Here is an 11,391-nt window from a genome sequence, read left to right on the forward strand (position 1 = left end):
TATAAGTGTGCTTTATTTTGTTTTCCTTGGGCATTTTTGTTTTTAAATACTGAACAGTTCATATCTGTGCTGATAATTTCCACCTCTACCAGCCCCCCACCCCCGTCCCACCCAAAAAGGGCCCTTATTTGAGAATATATGTGTGTGTGTGTCTGTGTGAGAGGGAAAGGACTACGGCTAGTGTTGATCTGTCTGTCTGTTTTAGGGTGGCTGCTGAGAGTTGCCACTTCAATGAGTTGATTGCACTACAGAACCTTCAACTGGGCACTGTTAAAGTAAGGACTGTGTTTTGGGAACAGAGAAGCTTTATATCTTTTCTACACTTACACAGGCCCTTTACGATGGAGCCATCTGATCATCTTTGTGTAAAAACCACTACTGACCTTTTGCTGTATCCATTCAATTCAATTCTCTCTTCCTCATTTTGCCCCTTCACAATGACCTGCCTCCTCTGCTTTTCAGCCATTTGACTTCTATTGTTCCTTTTTGTTTCAAGTAATAAAGGTTACATCTGCTAATGACAACTCTGCATTGAGTGGGCAGAGAGAAGACGAGGGATGTGAAAGTATGGCTGGGAGACTGCAAATCCCACTTTGTTTGGGGGCATGTGTATACTTTAATGAGAGTTGATTTGGGGGGGGGGAGGTTTGAGCTTTTGGTCTGGATAAGACTTTTTATTTTTGCACTAAGTATGACTGCACTGCATTGCACTACTGAAATGTATTTCCATGTGGTGGGATTGGAAGGGTACACAAGGGCCCAGTGAGGGAGAAGAGACGGGGGAGGGACAGAGCACAGGGAGCAGCAAAACACTACATCTTTTCAGATCCACCTTCATCTGGCAGGATAACGCTGGCGCTATCTTTACTCCAGGCAACTAATCAGACACTGAGACAGCTCTACTGAATGTCTTCTGGCCATCAGTTACGGGGGAAAGAGTTAGCGCTGCCGATGAAACTAAACAGGCATCCTAGGACAAGTGGTTTCAAGGTGTTAGAAAACTCAGCTGAAAAACAAGCTTTGTATGTGGACTGAGGGAGATCTGGGAGAACTGTTCAATATGAAATTGAAATCCCTGTTCTAGGCTTCAGCACCAAGTCACTAATCTCTAGTACAGATTCAAATGTCAGACAAACTCCTAGCAGAGCACTTGATTGCTCTGTATCCCTAGTTTGTATTCCTTCAGTCTAAGCATGAACTCTCAGCCCAAAAGGTGAAAAAGGCTACCAAAGGGTGGAAGATCATTGAAAAAGCACTTCTTTTAGAGGGCTGTTAAGGGAACAGTGCAATAAACAAGAGTTATGAACACGTGTTTTAAGAAGTGCTGGTCAAACCATTGGGGAGAGATGTGGGGCGGGGGAAGAGATGAAATGGAACTGCCCCAGATTAGAATATTCTTGCTTATACAGAACATCCTCAGTGTTCCTGTTGAGATTCCTGAAGGGATCAGTGTTCTAAGATTCTTTCATGTGGCCCTCAAGTGAATAGCCAACCTTAATGGGGTCTTTTGGCTGGAACCAAACAGAACCCTGAGCTGAACAGAATCTTTGTACTCATGGTGTAGGTTGGTCTATATCTTGATTTTAACAAGCGTAATACAAAAGAACGGTTAGTAATATGGAGCCAGATTCACCCCTGCTGTAAGTGCACGTGGGCCACAACCTCACAAAAGATTGTGTCGAATCGATCAAATGTCATAAAGTTAAAGCGTGGGTATAACCTCTGCCAAAAGGGTAGAGATTAATCAGATTACTCCACGTATGGAAACTCTGCGCTTCACGGAGAAGAGCAAGCACATGAGCACATCTGCTCCAGTTCTGCAGTGCAGGAGTCAACTCTTGGCACAAAATGGTCAGGGAGTGAAGATTTCAAAAGCTGAACAATGGGAGTTGAGCGCCCAGTTTTGTGCCTAACTAACTGTCCATCTGTGCCCTTGAAATCCTCCCCATGATTCTCCACAAACCAACAAATTTCACAGCAGATTTTAGGTTGAGAAATAACGTCTGGCTTCATGGGCACCCTGCTGTGAATTAAGGAAGGATTGGAGCTGAACCCTACACTCAGAAGGGAGTCACCCCTTATTTAGCAGGGTGTGTCACAGGGCACAGCTAATTGCTGCTGCTCGGTCGAGAAAAAGATCTCGGACTTAGGAGTGTTGGGTCTGTCGCAGGGGCTGGGAAGAAACAACTCTATCTGGGGAGGAGTGTTTGGTTTGAAGGGAGTGTCTCTCTAGGGGGCCCTGAAGTGCCGATGACTGGTTAGCTTTTACCCACCCCTTCTAGTAAAGTTTGGGAGAGAATAATTTGGGATGTCTTCTGCTGCAGTGAAGCCAACTGCATGTGTTGCCAGTGGCAGTCCCATGACTACTCCAGAGAAAAGTGAAATTGAAGGTTGTCTGAGCCTGCTGTGTCCAGAGTGCCTTTTCTGCTGTGGTAAAATAACAAACTTCTTTAATTTGAGCTCTTCTGGCTGATTGCTGCAAACTCCTTCCATGAGATCTGACTGGAGGTTGGCCATCTTTTGGCAGGGGGTAGAACACTGCGTGCCTGCACTGCTGTGATAAGATGACATTTTGCACTAGATTCTAACAAATAATGCAAACTGGAGACTTAAAGGTCCTGTCCCCACTGGGCTTTGAACCATGCTCAAAAAGTAGGTTTGAATTCAGGTTAAACTCGATTCCAGCCAAACCAGTTTCACCCAAAGTTTGGCTAGTGCTTGTAAATGAGGAGCAGGCTAGTTTAAAACTGCTTTTGAAAGCCACATTCAAGCCTAGGTTCTTTCACAGTGCCACCGCTCTATCAGGTCCCACCTTGGGCTTAAGCATGGTTGTTTATTTTTAATGTTTTTAAAATAGGTTGTTCCAAGTTACATGTTAAGCCAAACCACGTTTGAAACCAGTTTAACTAGACCTGAGATTAAATACAAAACAAAATTTTCCAGCATGGTTCCAAAGCTCACTCTAGACAATGCTTGAGTGAGAAACTAAGGCTAACTTGAGTTTTATATTAAGAATCCAAAACAAGTAGTGTCAACTAGAGATGCCACATAATTTAATGTCCCGTGTTATCGCCAGATGGAGAGAAACTATTTTTCCACAATCCTCCTCCCACTTTTCAGCGTGCTTCTTTTCTCTTAAGCCCAAATGGCATTGGTCAGTTGGTTAGATCCAAAACAGAACTGCGCCTTACTAGTTAATCATCGTCTTGTTTATATAGCTTCTCTTCCTAGTCATTGAGAAACACTATGGATGCACGCTCTTCAGAACTGTGCGGCATAGCTAGGGGTCAATAAAATGCTGATGGTGTTTGCACTATAATGGCTCTGCGAGCAGTAATTTGACACCGTAACTGTGGCGAGGGATGGGGAGAAATGACACTGACACTTTTCAGAAGTATCAGAAGAACAGAAAAGGCCCAGAAAACATTACAGAGCCATAGTAACAGCGCGATAGCTAAGCTTATAGGGAACATGTTTCTGGTGGCTGGTCATGCTTGAATACCATAAAGGCTGTTTTCAAAACAGTAGAAAGGTTATGCATCCCTGTCTCTGCAAAAATGAGAGATTATGCTTGTAGGGCAACTGTGCACATTTCCCCAGATTAATCATCCACTTTAAGGAGAAGGCTGGGAAATCTCAGATGTTCACACTGTCTGGTGCAGTCTTACTTTGGATCCAGAACTTCAGTCTCTCCCGCTATGGCCAGCCTCATTCTTGTTAGACAGTCCAAGTTCTGCCCTGGTCTGATGGGTTTTAAAGGCTATCAAGAAGACCAAAACACTTGGCCCAGCCTACATGTCTTGGTGTCGTCTCCCCCCTCTCTTTTTGGTTTTTCCACCAAAGCAGTAGTGTGATTAGTGGTGAGTGGATGACAGATAAATTTTTGGTCCAAATGACAAGCTACTATGCTGAGTTGGGATTGGCTTGCTGAAGTCCTTGAGGACTGCAGCAAAATCTAGAGGCCAGGCTCAGTTTGCTGGGAGGTTATATAAGCCTATAGCCTCTGCTGCTTGCCTCGCCAAGATTGTTTTGCTCAGTCCCTGCTGGCACCCATGTTTTAAAAATGGAATCCAACCGTTGTGTCTTCTCTCTTTTGGGCCGTGGCTGTGTTACCAACCTCTCAAGATAAGTTGGTTTTTATTTTGCTGTTATTAATGTGTCATTCTTCTGCAGACCAAAAAAAAAATGAAAAGAAAAATCAGTTTCTAGACATACAAGACCAGTGAGTGAAAGGTGACAATTCAAAAGAAAAGGTGAGCGAGAAGCAATGGTTAATCATGTTGTTAGAAATCTAAGCGTAGCCTTACCTATTTCTTAACCAATGCTCACTAGTCACCCAGTAGTGGGGTCAGATAGATTTCTCTGCTCATTCATGCTTGTATCCTAGATGTATATATATATTCCTTTTGTTTGTTATTGCCGATGCACACAATGTTGTCTTTTACAATGCCTGGTTTTTATTGTATTGTATTTTTTTTATCAGTCTGTTGGTTTCTTTTTGAAGGACAGGACAAAATTTTCTTTTTTATTTTGAATTTTTGAGAAAAAATGCACTGGAAGTAAAATTGAAAACATTTGACTGCTTAAAAGGAAATCACGCCCCCACCTAAAGGAACAGGCCAGGAAAGATCCAGCCCCCACCCTTCCATATTTCAGGGATGGCCTCTAAAAAAGGTCCCTGTAGATAGAAGCTAAAAAGACCAAACCCAAACAAACAGCCCAGAGCAGCGGTGTTGATCCCAGCAATGCAATTGGGAGTATTTGGCACAGAAGGTTTTCAGGGTTGGGCAACAGTTATGAAATCCCCAGTCCCCCCCCCCCCCACACACACACACACATGGGCCAAATTCATCCCAGCTGTAAGCAGCTATAACTGCAATGAAGTCAAGTGAGTTACACCAGGGATGGATTTGACTATATGTGTTCAATCTACAGCAAGACTTCCTCTTGGCACCCCAGTCCCTACAGCCATTTTTTTAATTGATGTCAGAATGGTCTTCTGGTGATGTGTGCTATTAGCATAATAGCCAGTGGAGGTTGCTCAGAGTAGGCAAAACCCATTCCCTATTGAGTAAATGGGTTCAGTGTGCACCATTTATGCATAAGTTTTGCCTGTCAACCTTCCAATGTAATTCACCCCACTGGTAATAACTGATATGATCAGACGCCGGTGCTGAGATCCTGCCCTTGCAGGAAAATTGACTTTGAGTACTCAAAACAGTCAAACATTTCCATAGTCTGATCCAAAAAAAGTCCCCCACTCACTTGCACTTTCAGGGCATATGGGAAAGTCCTCTCTGTCTTTCAAAAGAGCTACAAAGTTCCTTTGCAAGTAAAGTAAGTAGAACAACCTCTCACTATCCTGTTCTCTGTATAGCTCATTCAGCCCTGAACAATATCCCTTCAGCACGGTTCCTGTCACTGAAGACAGGAGAGCTGATATTCCTGTTGAAATAAACTACACAGATGCAACATTTTAAAAGGCAGATGATTTCCCCGCATGCCATAGTCTTTGGATTTCCCTCCATCAGCTCACAATATTTCCTAGCCTGCTGGCTTGAAATCATGTGTTCAAATGTTTGCTTGCTTCTGTTTTGTTTTCAAAGGAGGGTATGTGGGTGGGGAGAAGGCAGGATCCATTGTTTGTCACTTCACAGTCCTAATAGTTGGTTTGTATCTTCCATGTTTTATGCAAAAACATACATTTTAAATCAATAAATAATTGTGCCCTAGGCTGAAAGATAAATGTTTAGGAAAGGGAAAAAAAGATGTCAGATTTTTTTTCTCTACCTTTTTTGGAAGATTTATTTGGAAAGGAGGGGTACATATTTTTGTTGTGTAATATTTTCTATTTTTGAATGCATTTTCTTGGTACAAGACTTTTGTGGATTTTTTTTTCTTGTGAAGACATTATTTAAAAAAAAAAGAAAAGAAAGAAAAAACTAATTGAAAAGTTTGCCCTTAAGGATATGCTGCAGTTCTGAGGTTTTAAAAAAAATCATGACGTGTTAAAGTTGGGGGATTGTATTGTTGGGTTTTTTTGTAATTGTTACAAGAAGAAGTTTATATCCACTGCTGTTAAATATTGTTTCAGATGAGTAAGTAAAGGGATTGTTCTTATTTTTTTTTAAGAAAGTTATTTATGAAATGTCACAAACACTGGACGGTGAGTTTGTGTGGAAGCATTTTACCACCTTGTGTCTTCACAGAGCTGTTGGTGACTCTATTTTCCCTTCCTCTGCCTTATGACTTGCTGAATGAGGTGAATTCAGGGGCAGAGGGGTAACAAGGTAGAGCCTGATGGGGGTGGGAGGCAGAAACAAATGAGTCTTCAACACAAAGGCTGGAAAAAGCAAAGGCAAAATTGTATTGTGCAATCTTGCCTATGATGTGATCAGCCAGCTTCACTTCTCCTCCTTGTAGCAGCGTGAGGAGAGAGGCTTACAAGGGTCTGAGTGAGAATAGCGGTGCTCATATCCATGTCTGTAAATGACACCTCAGCTTCTCAGTAACCATGCCCCTGCTCTTGTAAGCCCCACCACGCTCGCCAAGTAAGAGCACCTGGATCTTTGTGACCAACCAACCCAGCTGAGACCTCTGAGCTCTGTAACTGTTTCCAATTGCTTTCTGTAAACTAGAGCTCTGGGGTGGGTTGTAGTTTCAGCCACCAAGTCCAGCTTCCTTGGCGTTCCTGCCTTCCATCAGTGGGGAGCCCTGGCTAACTATTAAATTGGAGGGATAAAGGCTGGAGGTTGCCACATAGCTTCTTCATGTTTGAAGAAAAGAAAGAAGAGGGCTAAAGTAAGAGTAAAGCTGTGATCTAAAAACTCATTAGGTTGGAGGGAAGGGAAAGGGGAGACACCAACAGCTGTAATAATCAACTGGAGATATGTAACTGGGCTACATTCTAGGCCAACCAGAATCTTCTCTGTTCTGGACAATAAGAGCCAAATCTTGAGATTGTCAAACAGACAGAAAGCTGAACAGTGGCCTTCAGTTCTCCTGCCTTTTAGTCTCCCTCTCTGCCTCTTTCTCTTTCCCCTGAAACTACTGCTTTGTGGGCATCTGTTCCAGTAAGCACTTTTCACCCTCCACCTAAACAGCCCTTGCTTTCAAAACATGGGGTTCAGTCAAGATTGACTAAAAATCATGTGCCTTCTTTTCCCCCTTTTGTAATTCAGCCCCCTTCTCCCTTCCCCACAGCTTGCACACGTAAGAGACAGAGGAAGCTGTCAAAAGTGCTATTTGTCTACTGGGCATCCAGCAAAACAACATGAGGAGGAATATTTTATTAAATCTTTTCTCTTCACACACTTACACAGATCTTCCCAGGGAGACATCTTCCTCTCCTTCCCACACACGCATCTTATCCACAATCCAATCTTAATGGGAAATGGGGCGGGGGGTTACTCCTGTTCCCATCCTAGCACAGTGAAACAATTTCTCTCTTGGGCAGAGTTCACGCCCCTTAAAATGTTAGTGACAAGAAGAAAAAAAGTTTGTGGCCTTATGGAAATGATTTTTAACCCATGATTTCACCCTAAAAATGGCCAACCCATTTGTGCCCGAAGTTTGTATCATTTTTATAATCAGCCTTTAGGACCTTTTCTCTCAGTCCATCCTGAGGGTGATGGTAATGATGGAGGCTAAGCTGGTAGACTAGCAATTAAATTTGGACATTCTAGTTTTATGCTTCCCTTACTATACGTCAATCCAGTCCAGAGCCCTGCTGTCTGCTTGCTTTACTCACATCCTTTCCACTGCATTCTCTGCTTTACTAGTCAACTTGAGTATTATGGTGACCCAATGGGAGGTCCGTGGTGGCTGATTTGGATTTCATATAGTTCTGGATCTTTTAGCGGTAAAAGGGCATAACAGCTGCTAGAGCAAATGAAGCTTCTGATGGGCTGATTGCAGTATGCCTAGGGTCAACAAACCCCATCAAATCACTGTAATACATCTGTGCTGTCCCCAGGCCAAAGATGAAAAGTAAAATGGCTCTTTGGCTTAATTAAAACTGAGCTACAACCACCTAACTGCTACTGTTCAAAGAAAGACTGTTTAAAGGGAGACTGTCAGTCCTTCGTCCCAAACGCTGACCTACTTTCCCCCACATATTATCTTGTTGCATATAGGCAGGGTCATTTTTAGGGGGGGGAGGGGTGGGCAGGATGCATTGTAAGGAGATTTTTTTAAAGAATTCGTGCTAGAATCCCCCTCCTCTAGCAAACCTATAACAAACAAGTTTGCACCTGGAATGTGAATTTGGCAAGAAAGGGGAGGGATTTTAAACCCAAATTTCCCACAATGTTGTTCTAATCAATAGCAAATAACACAAAGAAAGATATGAAAAATTTCTCAACATCATGAAATTATTTGGAACATCATATATATAAATAGTTGCTAACCTTGGACAAGGACTTGAAATTTCTACTTGAATGTTAAGCTCTGGGGGGAGGGAATTTATTCCCCACATTATTGCATGTATTGGGTGTGTGGGTGGGTGTGGAGACAAAGGGTGCATTCCTAGAGGTCTTTGGTGCTGACTGGGTTAAAACTCTTTTCCAAGACCTGGATTTAACACAGTTAATGTACACAAGAATAACCTGTATCACATGCAATATTTTGATGAGGGGAGGAGAGTATTGTGGGAAATGGATTGGTTGGCTGGCTGGGTAGTCGTATCTCCCCCCGCCCCAGCTTTTGTAAAGTTGTGACTTCTACAGTGCCTTATTCCTAATAGATGCTGGCACTCAAACACAAACCCCCCTCCCATACACACACAAGTTCAGCCTCAAAAACAACACAAACTGAGGGAAGAGTCAAAGTGTACCTCAGAGCCACACACAGGAAGGGTAGAGGTCATTAGCAAAAATAACTGAAGCCATGGTGGGATTGATACAATCACCTTGAAATCTGGAAAATTTCAAACATTCCAAATTTGAGCAATATTTCTTCCTCCTCTCCTCCCCGCTCCCTGCCAATGGTGCTGCTATACTGCCAGGAGTCCAGTTTGCCCAAGAATAGCTGCCCAACCAGAGGCCTGTCATGCATAGCCCCATTTGTTGTTGGCATTGTCAAGTCCAAGGAGGTTTAGATGAGTCAGGCTTTTTCCACTACTGTAAGTGTTTTCCATGGGGTACATGAATGCCATTTATTTTGCTTTAAATGCACTTTAAAAAAAAAATCAATGCTCCAGACTGTTTCAAATACACAGGAGGAAGATAGTGCATGAGTGTCTGAACCCAGTTCACTTTATCTCCAGTTAAAATATACTCTGTGGTGTGTGTATGTATAGACGTGTGTATACACACACACATACCCATATCCATATACACACTACGAGACACACAAAGCTTAAGTAGTGAGTCTGTCTATAGTTAAGCTCACAAAACCAGATGCTACACAAACACAAAGGCAGCAGAGGAATTACGGTTGGGCTCTTGAAACACATCACAAAAAATGAAAACAGCTACTTGCCAAGTGACTTTGGTTCTTTCTGTACATTCAATAACTATAGTAGGTGTGGGTTGTAACCAGAATAAAAAGGAACGGTGCTAACTGAAGGCAACTGAATGAATGGGCAAAAACCCTCTCAGTCCAATAATGCAATTAAAGTGCTACACCAATTCTCAGCTTGGTTGTTTGGGGGTTTTTTGTTTTTGTTTTTTAATTAATCTGCAAAAATAGATGATCCTCCCACAAAAACAAACCCTGTCCTGAAAAAGCCCTTGTTTATGGAAGATGTCAGATCTCAAAACTCTTGGCCTTGCTCTCAATCAGCACATGCAAAATCAGTACTTTTTTAATGTCTGAAACAAAAAAAAAATAGAAAGAAAAAAAAAAACTTTTTTGAAGCACCTTAATGTGGCTTCCCATTCCAGGAGTGGTAGCCACCTTTTTTCTTTGAGCACCTTATTGATGTGTTATGCTATCTGCTGTCTTTTTGTTACCTGTTGGCTGAATGGCTGGCTGTTAACATGTACACACATATGCAGGGGCGAAAGGATGGCTGTGTGTGCACCTAGTGCATTCCACATACACACAGGCCTTTCTATGAAATGCTACATGTGCACCCACATGCACGCACACCCCGCTGTGATATCTTTGTGTGTGTGTGTGTGTGTGTGTGATGCTCCATCTATGTTCCCGTTCCTCATCGGATTGGTTTGAATTTAGAGGGAAATTTCTTAACCGGTCTCTGCCCTTTTTGGCGGACAAAGTTAAAAATTCATCAATGGCTGAGGGAGGGGACATTTCCTTATTGGGAACAAAGAAATTCCCAACAATCATTCAAAGCTGAGTGAATGGGAAACTGCATCCAGGCCTAAATCCTGCAGTCTTTGGGCAGGCAGCCTCCCCGCCCACTGCTTTCAGTGGCAGTTATGCCAGAATAAAGACTTCATGATTTGGTCCCCAGCAGGCAAAGCTGCTTCTCAGGAGACAGGTCTTTGCCTCTACCAATGTGCGTTGTTGTGGCTGTGTGTGTTTTTATACACTCACACACACTGCTACACAGATATCTCTAGAGATATGGTTTGTGAAGATATGAAGAGCAGGTCAAAAGTTTAGAGGGATTATGAGTTCCTTTTGTTTCTCTTATTATACTCTGTAAATGGTATGTCAGTTATTAAACAAGCAAACAGAAAATTGTTTTAAAAAACCCTTGCATACGCCTTTTCTATCAAGTGCTTTAAAATATAGAATAAATACACACATCCTGCCAGTTTTTTCTTACAGTGAGAGTATCCTTACCTGCCATTTAATATTAGCCTCGTATTTTTCTCACGTATATTTACCTGTGACTTGTATTTGTTATTTAAAACAGAAAAAAAAAAGAAAAAAAAGAAAATTAACTAGCGCTTCATTATACTATATTATTATTATTATTATTGTGACATTTTGGAATACTGTGAAGTTTTATCTCTTGCATATACTTTATACGGAAGTATTACGCCTTAAAAATACGGAAATAAATTTTACAAGGTTTCTGTTTTGTGTGGAAGAGTAATTGATGTTGCTAAGAATGATGTTTGTTTTTTTGTTTTTGTTTTTTTGTTTGTTTGTTTGTTTTTTGGGTTTTTTTTAATGTTACCAGCACTTTTTTTGTAAGTTTCACTTTCTGAGGTATTGTACAAGTTCACACTGTTTGTGAAGTTTGAATATGAAGGAATAATTAAAAAAAAAAAGGTAAAAAACTTGGCAGGTGTCTGTGGGTTTATTTTCCTCCTAGACTATACAAGGTTGCATGTAAAGACACAATCCTGCAGTTGATAGGACAGAACCACATTGGCGCACTCACTGTATGACTATATTGCAACATTTGACTCTGGGGCTAAACTTCTCCAGAGGACCCTGTAACACAGAGAACTCGCTGAATGGAAGCATAAT

The sequence above is a fragment of the Emys orbicularis genome, chromosome 1 (assembly GCF_028017835.1).
Source record: "Emys orbicularis isolate rEmyOrb1 chromosome 1, rEmyOrb1.hap1, whole genome shotgun sequence".
In the NCBI taxonomy this organism is placed as follows: domain Eukaryota; kingdom Metazoa; phylum Chordata; order Testudines; family Emydidae; genus Emys; species Emys orbicularis.